This window comes from Lissotriton vulgaris, chromosome 11, assembly GCF_964263255.1.
Source record: "Lissotriton vulgaris chromosome 11, aLisVul1.2, whole genome shotgun sequence".
Lineage (NCBI taxonomy): Eukaryota > Metazoa > Chordata > Amphibia > Caudata > Salamandridae > Lissotriton > Lissotriton vulgaris.
Window position 1 is genome coordinate 44,371,844 of NC_141699.1, and position 12,505 is coordinate 44,384,348.

Below are 12,505 nucleotides of genomic sequence, written 5' to 3' on the forward strand. Positions count from 1 at the left end.
AGAACTCTAGCCAAGGGGAAATTAGGTAGATTTCCTTCAGTTGATGAAAGAGTTCCGTTGCTTTTTCTTTAAAAGACTTTTTTGTTTCTGGCATCACTTCGGGCTCATTTTCATCTTCAGAGAAGTTGTCGAAGTTGATGAAATAACCAGAGGCAGTTCTGTCAATTGATGGGATTGTTCTTTCAATCTGTCTCTCGGTAGCACTTTCTGATGCCACATTATTGTAGACTGGTGTTGTTTCTTGACGAACTGTTTCAATCTGTGTTTCAAGAGGCACGAGTTCCATGGCATTATTGCATAGTCCTTCATTGTGCACTGCAGGCTGATCGAATGTGATTAGTCTTTCAGTTTGAACCTCTTGGATTGTTGCAAGTTTGGGTATTCTGTTGTTTCTTGGGAGTCCACTGGGCCTACTGTTGATTATAGGCCACATGCTTGTGGTTTTACCAGGTCGATGGACACGACTCTGTTCTCCTTTTTACCAGCAAGGGGCGGTAGCACAACTGATCTTGTTCCGGTGACTGCTAAGACAGGTACTGCTTTTCTGTAAGAAGGCCCAAATTCCTTCTTAACCGCGATCTTTTCTCTGACTAGATCCCCAATCTTTGGAATCCAGACAGGCCTTGCTGGGGCTGTTGCGGGTGGTGCCTCGTCAGTGGTATTTGGCTGTTGCTTTAACTTTATGTTGCTTAATGATTTTCTTGTTTCATTCAGTTCCTGTAAAACAGCCAAACGGTCTTTTACTTCAAACTGCTTTGTTTCTTCTTGTACCACTGACATCTGACTATCGAGGTCCTGAACGTTCATTCTAATTCCGAACAATAGTTCGTATGGGCTGAAACCTTTTAGAGAATTTCTTGGCATGTTGTTAAGACTAGTCTGGACACTTATTAAATGTTTGACCCACCCAGCGCCTGAACCTAATACCTTCGCTGTTATAGATTGCTTTATGTCACGGTTTTTTCTTTCTACCACACTATTCCCTTCGGGATGCGACGGACAAGAATACCGCAACCCAATTCCCATGCTGGCCATGGCCTCCTTATAGGCTCGAGAGCTGAAAGCAGGACCCTGGTCAGAATGGAACGTGGTAATTGCGTATGTGCCGATAAAGACTCGCAAATCTTTTATAACCGTTCTAGCGTCAGCCGAGCGCTGGGGCCATATCCATATGAACCTCGTACAGGAATCCACTGCTACCATGATATATCTATAGTTACCGTCCCTTTGTAGGGGACCACAGTGGTCCAGGTAAACGCATGCAAATGGTTTATCCGAGATGAGAAGGGGTGTCTGCGCTGGTCGTTTCACTGTTGAAACTTTTATCCTTTGGCATATGTCGCATTCCAATACATACTTTTTAGTTTGTATTCTCAAGCGAGGCCACCAATATCTATGTTTTAATAGTGATACTGTTGCGGAAATGCCAGCGTGTGCAGAAGCAAGCCCTTCGTGTGCCGCTTTTATTAGTCCTAGTCTGTGTTCCTTGTTTGGAATTACTCTATCCCCCACTCCAGGGATTCGAGCAAAAGGAACATTATTTGTATCCGTTAAGTACAAGTACTTTTCAGGAAAGCCTTTTGGGAGTGTTTTCTTATCATTCTTTACTGACGCACTGACAGCTTGTAGAATATCGCTGTCTATTTTTGTTTGTGACCGAGTTATCGCGGCTACGGAAGCCGTTTGTACAGCTGCCTTCGCGGCTTCATCAGCCAATGAATTCCCTGCAACGTGAACGCCATCACGTTGATGACTCAGTGTATGTATCACGTGAGTCTTTTGTAGTTCTTTTTGTAAAAGAACTACCTGTTCCCAAAGCATTTTATGCTTTATTGTGCCACCTTTTGCATCTTTGAAACCATTTTCCACCCAATTCTGCAAGTATTCATTATAAGATTGTACGCAATAAAAAGAATCGCACACTATTAGTGTGGGGAATTCGCGATCAGTATTTTCTAGCGCCATCTTAAATGCTACTAATTCAGCTCGCTGAGCCGAGCAATCTCCTAGAGATTGTGTTTTAGTGACCAATGGTCTAAATTTTCCTTTGTGCCAGCGACCTTTAACAATCGCGCACGCAGCACTGTAAGCTTGCTTACCCCCAACTGCGGGTTGTGCTGATCCGTCAGTATATATAATACTTCCGTATTCTTCGAGAGGCAGGATTTCAATTGGCAGAGGACATTCGTATTCATATTGTAAAAATTCCTGTGTTTTTAAGTTAGGATCAAATTCGTAAACTACGTCTGTTGCAGCAAGAGAATTAACCCACTGAATCCATCTAGGATGCAAAGCTTTAGCATTAGGAATGCTAGCTTTAGTTACCGCTTCTAAAGCCGGTATAGGAGTTACGATTAATATTCGTTTACCTTGTGCTAGGGGCCTTTCTTTCGCTACAGCAGTCTGAACCGCAGTTAGAATTTTCTCCGTTGAACTGAATTTTATTTCAGCCCTTGTGTACAAATGTGATTTGTAAGCTATTGGTACTTTTTCTCCCTCATTAGAGGTTAGGTATGTGAATCCGCATCTTCCTGGGATGACTCGGATTACAAGATCACGTGTGTTGTCACGTGTATCTAATTTTGTTTTTGCTAACATGTCTGTTTGCAGTGATCTCAAAATTTCTGTGTGTTTTTGAGTCCAATTGATTTGTTTTAAATCAGGTTTAATTAGTTCGTAGAGAGGTTTAACCCTTTCTGCGTAATTTAGAATGTAAGTTCTTCCGAAATTCAGAAAACCTAGTATTGATTGTAAATTCTTCAGCGTTTTTGGAGCTTGGAGTACAGCGCACTTCTCTAAGAAGTTGTCCGCTAGGCTTTTTCCTTCACTTGATAATTCGTACCCTAAAAATAGTACTGTCAGATGGGCAATTCGGGACTTTTTAAAGTTGAATTTGTAACCCTCTGCTGCGAACCCAAGTATAATGGTGTTCACTCTTTTCAAGTGAGTATCCAAGTCGTCGTCTGTGAGATAAATATCATCTACGTAAGACAATGCTTCATCATCATAGATTTGTAGTAACTCTGTTACCCTAGCTGAGAATAGTCCTGGGCTGTTCTTGAACCCCTGTGGGAGTCGACAGAATTTTTTCTGTGACCCAAATGCGGAGAAAGCGGTCAAGTATCTGCTTTCTGGTGCAATGTTTTGACAAAAGAAACCATTAGAAATGTCTAATGTCGTTTTGTATTTTTTCCTAACTATATTATTCATTAGGGCTGCACTATGCGAGTTTTGTACTGCAAAAGTTTTGCAACATGTATTAAGGTGTCTGTAGTCCAAAACTAGACGATATGAATTGTCTGGCTTGGAGACAGGAAACAAAGGATTGTTCATTTGAGAGGTGCATGTTTCAATCACCCCCTGGTACTCAAGTTGATCTAAGATCTCCCTGACCTGTTTTTTAGCTTCTTGCTTTATGGGATACTGCCGTTGGGCAGTTGGTTCACTTTTTAGTTGGATTTTGTGAGGTGTAGAATCCTCATCCCATCCTACATGATTTTTATACAATGCAGGTGCCTGGGCTACAGCCCATTTCCTTGCATATGTGTATTTTTTGTGAATCGGTATGTGATTCGAGAAGGCAGGCATAATCACTTCTTCGCCACGAGGGCACTCCCTGACAAACTCCGGGGGCCAATCTTTTTCAGCTAACAGAATATCATAGCCTTTTGAGAGCTTATCCCAAAATAGACCCTTAATTTTCCTAGTCTTATCACCCTCTATACGTAATGTTATTTCGTATATTTTATGGGGCTCGCTAAGCCTGGCGTCGGCAGTTTCAACCTGAATGAATTCATTTGTGTCCACTGTCTCCAGATGACTCATCAAGATCTTGCGCGCTATACTGATCTCTGCTGCACTGTCCAACATTGTCAATGCCCACTCCCCGTTTTTCAACTGTGTCCTCAGTATTCTCGGCATGGTTGATTACTCTAATACTGGCTACCTTCTTTTTCTGAAATTGAGATTTCTTATTTTGAGCAGGTTCCTTGTCTTTGGACTTGGTGTGCTCTCCTGGGTCTGACCGTCCTCTTCTTTCCGAATTCTGTGGAAGAGATCGAGAGGGACGTGTATCAATACTTTGATATCTATCAGGTTTTTTTATATTATCCCTATTTCTAAGGTTATATCTTTTCTCAGAGGGCTCCCGTTGGGGAGACTGGCGTTCTCGAGTCGGAGTTCTCTCCCTCCGTCGAGGAGACCTTCCTCTGGACTGGAAAACTTTTTCCTTGGGACTGGATTGTTTATTTCCATCCCAGCTCTTTTTAGGAGTATTTGAATTATTTTTAATAAATAATTTTTCAGGATTTTCGAGCAGTTGGGGCTTAACTGGTTTCCCACCCAAGCTGTCTCTACCTAATTCTTCATAGCATTTTTCTATGATTTTTGCAAGCTCAACAGGATCTTTTATATCTGTTTCCCTCAACTTCTGGCGAATCGCCACAGATGCTGCTTCTCCCTTTACATTGGCTAATAATATAGCCGTGACCTGCTTGAAGTCTTTCAGTAATTTCATACCTAGATTTAAAGCTGGTTCTGGACCGAATTCATTTTGAATCTGTTTTAGCACGTCTGGTATTACCGCCATAGACGGAACACCGTGTGTTTTTGTGTAAATGGAAGCAAAGACTGTACCCCAAGTGTCACAGTCCTCCACGTGTGGTGCGATTCCCATGGGAAGGCAGATGGTCAAGATTCTGTGTTTCTCAATAGGGGTAGTATCAGGAAATACTGCCTCTATTTGAGTGATTTTCTGGGCTAACCAGAAAGGAATTTGTTCCCGTTTTACGGGTGTTTTACCAAGACATGACTGTATGTTCTGTGGTGTAATTTTATTTGTGTTCCCCTGATGAGGGGTCAGCTGTGGTGTATTAACAGCTGGCTGGACTGTAGCAGTCCGTATTACATATTGGACTAATTGCCTATGTATTTTTATTAATGTGTTTAGCTGTGCTAACAGCTCTTCTCTAGACATTCTTATAATGTCAGGATGTGGTGTGTAGCTGGCTAGAACCGGCCACGTGGCTCCTGGTCTACCTAGTGGACCGAGCCTGGTTATGTGATCATTGTGTTTTAGGGCGCCATTAAACCAGAGCAGGTGCTCTTGAAATTTAAGTGGAATTTCAACCTCCTCGAAAGGAGCGTACTCTTCCGGAGGTTCCTCTATTTTGTAATAGTGAAACTCTTGTGTTATAGCGTTTACCGCTGGAAAGTTTATCCATGAATAGAATACCTCTGTCTGCCGATACTCGTGAGCCTCTATCACGAAAATTACTGTACCACCTTGAGGTGGCAGTCCGTGTTCTATAAGTTTTAAAGTTATAGATCTTCTTAACTGGACCGGGATGATAATAGCACCCGGGTCTGTGTATTCGGGACCTTGCTGAGTCGCATCTACTGCGGCCCCAGTGGTGCCGTTGTTTTCTACTGACATTGTATAAATGCAGTTTTTGCAGAGTAGGTCTCCAAGGAGACAAAGATTAGATGCACAATATTTTGGAACACTGTATCCTTCAACGTTGAATAAACCAGAGCTTTACATAGGAATCTCTTCCTACTAAGGTCGGGCGGATTTTAACCTTTCACCCACTCCAGACGTCTATTGGAGTATTTAAGGGAGAAAGGGGTGTGAAATATGCACGACTGAGTTACTCTACAAGTCTTACGTTAGTTTATCGCCTTACCAAACGTTGGGCGCCATGTAGTGTAGTTCCTAGTTTCCCACTAGGCCCTGCGCATTGGAATAACATAAACAGTAGTATCGACGTGGAACTGCTTATATTCCAGGCCTCCACTGACTATGCTAAACTTAATTGGGTTGTGTTACCAACTAGCTCAGAGGTCACTGGAAACTTTCTTCTCTGCATAGGAAGTGATCAGCTTCCTTGGCACAGACAAGAAGGGATTCAGCTTTCCAACAACCGTGCAACATGACAACTTTGCTCCTCAGATCAAGAGTCGATCTCTAGGGTCGTGTGAAACAATAGACATAGATTTCACTCAGTCAGTCTAGTGCAGTTTACTTTCACAGTATGTAGAGAATAGAGAGACGGGCGTGTATCAATAAAGGGTTAACATTTATTGAACAGTCTTTCTTCTCGTACAAGAGAAATGTATTGCCACAATTGCAATAACTGTTATTATAAAAAGTACGTACAGTAAGATAAGAATAGCAAAATAGAACTGTAAAAGCATTGATATGGTTTCTTAGCCATACAATGGTTTAAAAGTAATAAAACATATATACAGTCATATATACATTAGGCTAACATACTCAACTGGTGCTTCTAACTAAGCCTACCCCAGTGTGCCTGACCTAAGCCTAACACGTGAGAAGGGGGAGTAAGTAAGTAGCTTAAGTTAAGTTGGTTTTGCCAAGGTTTGTTTCAAGAATTCTCGTCTAAGGGTTTAGTCAACACCATACCTCTGAATAGAATGATGGAGGATTGGTATCTCCTTCAGGGGTCTCTCTCGATATCCCAGTCACCTGCGAGGGTAAACCGGAAGCGCCGGGACTGGATTTCTCTGCAAGAGAAATGCAGCGGCTTCTCTCAGCGCGTCGAGGAAGGAGGGGTGACAGCGTCCACGGGCAGCTGGGCTGGATGTCTTCGCAGAGGACGGCTGCTCGGCTCCTCAAGCGTACTGCACCATAGGTCGCGCTGTAGCGGCGATAATGGTAATCAGTAGCTTCACCACCACAGGATAGCAGGCTGCAGCGACAGGCAACGCTCAACAGCAGTTAGCTTCGCTCTCACAGCTCACAGCTTCGTATTGCTTAAGGCAACGTTGGTAATATTTATACCTGACAGGTGCCGGGTTTGACGCAAGTTTGCTGGACATAAGACGTCAATTAAAGATGTCACTAGGAAGTGGCAGCTATCAGTTGCTCATTAGAGTTCCATTACTAATCAAAACATAGCAAGCGGGGATTTCCAGGTTTGCTAAGTTTTTATCTTGTTGAAGAACTCGGAGTGTTATCTAGGAATATCAGATAGTGACTGCTGCTCTGTCATTGCACTAATTGGTCGCAAAGGAAGTAGCAGAGAGTCATGCTGGAATGTGGCTCTGTGGCTCTGCTCGTGTGAGGCCAGAGATGACTTTACAGAAAATCGCACTTGAACGGTTATGCCAATATAGGGAATAAATGGATTTATAGCCGAATAGGGGCATAAGGTCACAGTATCGATCAGGAACCTAGATAAGCACATGACAAGACGGGCAATCCAGAGAGAAAATTACTCTCTCTAAAGGATTTCCCTTCCCCTACAACTCTCACCTGGCATGACGCCCTATCTTCTCCACTAGTGAGAAGTGAGCAGTGTGAGCACGCACACGTCGGTGTTCCTGCCGTCACTACAGTCTGGGAAAAAACGGACTGCCTGTGCCAGGGCACAAAGCAGAGCCCGATAGAGACCCGTTTCGAGGCCCCCTTAAAAAAACTGCCGGTGCTCAGAGCCAGTGAGACCTGGCCCACTTAAAGCCCTGGGTGAATGATTGTTTACTACAGAGGTTCTGATTATAAAGCCTCCAGGCCTCCTTGTTAAACAGGAGATCTATGACAGTCAGGAGGAGCCTTTAAGAAAATTGATGCAGGCTGTGTAACCTCAAAGACCCCTTGGGAAAGTATTTCATGCAGCCTTGCACTTAGTAAACAGAAATAGTTTAAAGATGCTTGTGAGGGGCCAACATTTATTTCAGTGTTTATATTTTGTGGCTTTTGGAGCTGCAGCAGTGAAGTGTCCTTTCCAACACTCATAATTCTCTTTTTCTGCATCGCTGCCCAACGCTGCAAATATAATCCACCCTTTTGAAATGCTATCTACCCCCTCTTCAGTTGTTGCCAGGTGGCAGACCCAGGTCTCAAGATTTGTAAACTATGTTGCGGCAATGAAGGGAACCGACCCTGCCACAAAGCATGCCCTGCAGCTCCATTTCGCAGGAGAGGAAATACACAAGATGTTCAACACTCTCTCCAAAAACGAGACAATAAACTGACTATGATGCACTGCTCACAACACTCAACAGGCAATTCAGCACCCAAGATTATTTATTATGAAAGGTGTGTATTGCTCCAAGCCATCTATCGCCCTCACTCTATCTATGGCCCTCACTCTATCAATCTATCTATCGCCCTCACTCTATCTATCTATGCCCTCCCTCTATCTATCACATCACCACAGCATCACTCAGCACCACCACAGCATCACTCAGGGGCACCACAACTTCACTATGCGCTACCACAGCATCACTGAACGCCACAGCATCACTCGTCGCCACAACAACATCACTCAGCGCCACCACAGCATCAATTTGTGCAACCATTCAACAACTGGTTCAAATATGTTCTCTCAATGTTTCAAGCTCCATTACAAATGCCACAAAAAGATGTTAATATTTCACTTCTGTTCTTGGATTTTCGTCACAGTAAAATACACTGAACATAATCTTCACAAAAGTTATTTACAAAACTTTAAGCTATTGCCATTATAAATTACAATAACTTTTATTTAAGAATTAATCATTAAAAAAATTAAAAGCCTTTGTTATTTGTAATATCAATACATCTAAGCCATGTAAATACAACACATATTGCATTACAAATGCTATAGGTGTCACATTTGCGAAAGTTAAAACTATTGGCATTGTAAATGACAAAGCTATTAATTTCGCTATTTTCAAAACCAACATTTACAATACCAAAAACTCAAACTGTCCCAATGCGAGACCCATTGCATTGCAAATGCTTGTTATTAAGATGTCGGCGGTATGTGGGAAGACTGATTTTATCAAACACCTCATATGGGCCTTTCCACTCTGCCCATGTTTTGGGAAGGGAGGAGGGCAAAAGAACTAACACCCAATTGTGTAGTTGGAGGTGACGCCACTTTTTCCCTTTATCATAAAAGTCCTGCTTGTGTCTTTGGGCCTATTTGAGGTTATCATGGGCAAAGTCACGCAACTTGTGTACGCGGGATCTCAACCCCATGGAGTATTCCAGGAGAGTACGGTTTTCTTTGGGTTTTTCTTGCTCCCAGGCTTCTTTGGTCATCTCTATGAGAATGCATGGCTGCCTCCCGTATAGCAGCTCAAAAGGAGAACACCCTAAGCTGCTTTGCTTTTGACAGCGGATGATGAACAGGGCCTAGGGAAGTAGGGTGTTCCAGTCTGCTCCTTCGGCCGTCATCATCTTCTTCAGGGTCAGCTTGATTGTGCCGTTGTAACGTTTGCACAATCCATTTGTTTGCGGATGATACACAGAGGTTCTTATTTGTGTTATGTCCAATGACTTACACACCTGACCCATCAAACGGGAAACAAAGGGGATGCCCTGATCCGTAAGGATCTCCCGTGGAAACGCTACACGTGAAAGCAACTCCAGGAGCTTCTCACAGATGTTAGCAGTGTTTGGTGTTCGCATTGGGAAAGCCTGGGGTATCTGGTGGCATAGTCAATAACGACCAGGGCATATTGATTCCCTTTTCTGGACCTAGGTAAGGGACCTATGAGATCCATGACGACTCGATCAAAGGGTTTTCCAATGATTGTTAAGGGTTGTAGGGAATGGCAGGGGCACAAAAGGGATTCCTTTTTTGACACACTTCGCATTCCTGGCAGTATTTTGCGATGTGTGCATGTATGCCGGGCCAATAGAAGTGTTTGAGTATGTTCTAGCTTGTCTTTTGGGCTCCTGTGTGACCGGCTAGTAGGTGACTGTGTGCAAAGAACATTACTTGCTGTCGGAATTCCTGAGGGACAAGCAATTGACTGGGGCATCAAGGGTTTCCCCTTCCTATAGAGCAAGCCTTTTTTCAAACATGAACAAAGGATAGTTGTCAGAGGGGAGGATGCCTGTTGCCATGCCGTCTCAAGGCTGGGGTCATTTATTTGGGCGTATCTAAAGCTTTTATTGCCCTGCCAGGGAGCCGGAGATAGGAGAATCGGGTTGGTGTTCTGAGTACCCTTTATCTTACTTTGAAGGAGTTTCAGGAACTCAGGGTTGTCTAACCCTAATATCAGTTTCTCGGGGGTTTGGGTAGAACCCCTACTGTTACTTGCATGTTCTTCCCATTGGGTAACCTTACCCTCACTCGGGCTACTGGATATGTTTTGATGTCACCATGTATGCATCGGATAGATACCTGTTGGTGCGTGAGGATGTTTTTGGGTCTAACCAAGGCCTGTCGAATCACTGACTGTCGACAGCTGGAGTCGAGTAATGTCTTTACGTACACCCCATCAATCACTAGACTTACATAAAAGCATGTGCCCATTTCCTCGTTGTATAAGACGTGTCTAGGAAGGTAGCTGACATCCATGAGCTCCTCTGTCTTTTTCTTCCAGGGACAGAAGTGAGCAATGTGACCCTTGGTCCCGCAGTTGAAACACTGTGGTCCCTTTGAGAATGGGAGTTCAGGTTTAGGATAACGGATCTTGGGCGGTTCCATCGTAGGCTTGATGTATTTCTTCTCTGGTTTCCCTATACCCAGGTGCGTGTTCTTCTCTCCTTTCCAGGTGGATTGTCTTGGTTGGGCCCTGGAATAGCTGGTAGCCATATCCACTTCTCGGTCTACTGAGAGGTGGGTATGCTGCTTAAGCTATCTCAGTGTGGGAAAGGGGACGGCTTCCATGAATTGTTTGAGATGGTGTAGTCTTGGGGCTTCAGCAATTTATCGGCGGTGGTCTTTAGTTTGTAAAACAAGGTCTTCGGACTGTCCCCGGGATTACCCTTCTCTCTCCTGAAGCATACTCCATATGCTACTGCATCCATACCCAAGTGATCCAGAGTAATGCCGTTCACTTCTTTGTAGGAGGTGGTGCCTGTGGGGTTTGCCACCTGGTAAGCTGCATGTGCCTCGCTACTCAACAGAGGAGCCAGAAAGAAAGGTAATTTCTGCTCTGGCTACCCAGAGCCTTTAGCGGCATGTTCAAAGTAAACAAGGAAGGTGTCCGGGTCATCACCTGGAGTGTATATTTGTAGGGCGATAGGGGGATAGCTGGGTTGGGGTCCTTGGAGAACTGGGGTCGGTGCTGGGTGACTGTCCTGGTCCAAGGACCACCTCTGGAGGCTCTCTAGCTGCTGGTTGATTGAAGTACTAAAAAGTTCCCTGTCGGTTTGAGCCGGTCATCACCTCTCCACTGCCCACTCAAGTTCATCCTGCCCACAAATAATTTGCTGGATCAGGGCCTCCATTTCAGTATGTCGACGGAGAGTGGTCCCACTTCTGATACCATATGTAGTGTGGGCAATGAGAGGCCAAGAGGAGTTGGGGTACCAAAATGAGAATTTATTTTAAGGGTTAGACAGCATGCAGGTAAGTTGTGGCTTTGCTTCCCTCCCGTCTTTGCATCAGAGGAAGAGTGTAGTGAAGAACTTCATCTTCATTCCAGCTGTAGGCTGTCCAGGGCATGACAACAACAAAAAGAACACTGTTTTAGTGTGTGTGTACGCCGGCTGTACGACATAATGGGGAAAGGAGTGAGGGAGGTAAACCTCTGCCACCACCAAGTGCGTGCCGCTTGCGCTTAATCCACTACTGTGCGAACAGACACATTCTTTATGGCGTTATCCCTCCCCAGCCCTGACAGCCGACTCTCTTCCCATTGGGCGCCCCTTTGCGAACCACCCCTGAATACGAGCACGTACCTCCAGTAGCCACGCTCCTCCAGGAGCACGGCTGGCATCAGCGTAGTACCGGGTAGGGTCTGGCTCCCTCTTCGGATTGTTCTGCGATCTTCGTTCCAGCACGGCGGGCCTCACACACCAGTCGGTGTCCAGTGGAGCAGGAACGTTGCGGTATGGAAAACGGCGTCTCTCCTGGCTCATGGTCTCGGTCTGGAGTTTCCCCTCCTCCAGGAGCTCTCGGTCTCTCCGTTCGTCTTCCGCACTTCCTTCTTGAAGGGCCGCCCTCACGTCGTCCTCGACCGTCACTGGATCATGTGACAGGGTCACATGGGTTTGCTCGGAATTCCGGCAAAAAGGGATGTTAAAGGAGCCATGTTCGTCCTCCGTAGAATGTCCCCATGGAGACAGCAAACAAAATATGGGAGAGGCATGGGGGAGGAGTAGGTCATCGGTCCCCTCCGCCTCCTGGTCAAGTACATTGCGACAGCCACATTTACAGATTCCATCAAATATAGGGCATTTTCCGTCCTCCATCAGACACAGGCCATGTTGCCACCCTCCACCAAGCATGGGGTACATCTCCAGTCTCTCTCAGTTATAGGGCACATTAACATTCTCCGCCAAGCACAGGGCACATCTCTGACACAGGCACATTCTCTTCCTGTATTAACTTAATTATTTAATGCCCAGAGTCAATATTAAACCGTGCGAATGCTGCAGAAAAACACATATAAATCATTCTGACCAACAAATAATTTAGATGTAAAAGTGTTTGCATAAACTTAGGTTGATCCTGGTTTTAGGCAAATGAGCGCAATCAGCATGGCGGGCGTGGGGCCACTGGTATCAGTTCTTCAGCACCAGAAGCGAGTCACCTATGAA

The 12,505-nt window shown here is 44.8% G+C and overlaps 1 protein-coding gene across 2 annotated transcripts in view; it reads left to right on the top strand.

Moving 5' to 3' along the window:
- SCARB1 (scavenger receptor class B member 1) overlaps positions 1 to 12,505 on the top strand; it is a 549,841-nt gene that overhangs the window by 475,169 nt on the left and 62,167 nt on the right. The window lies entirely within an intron of this gene.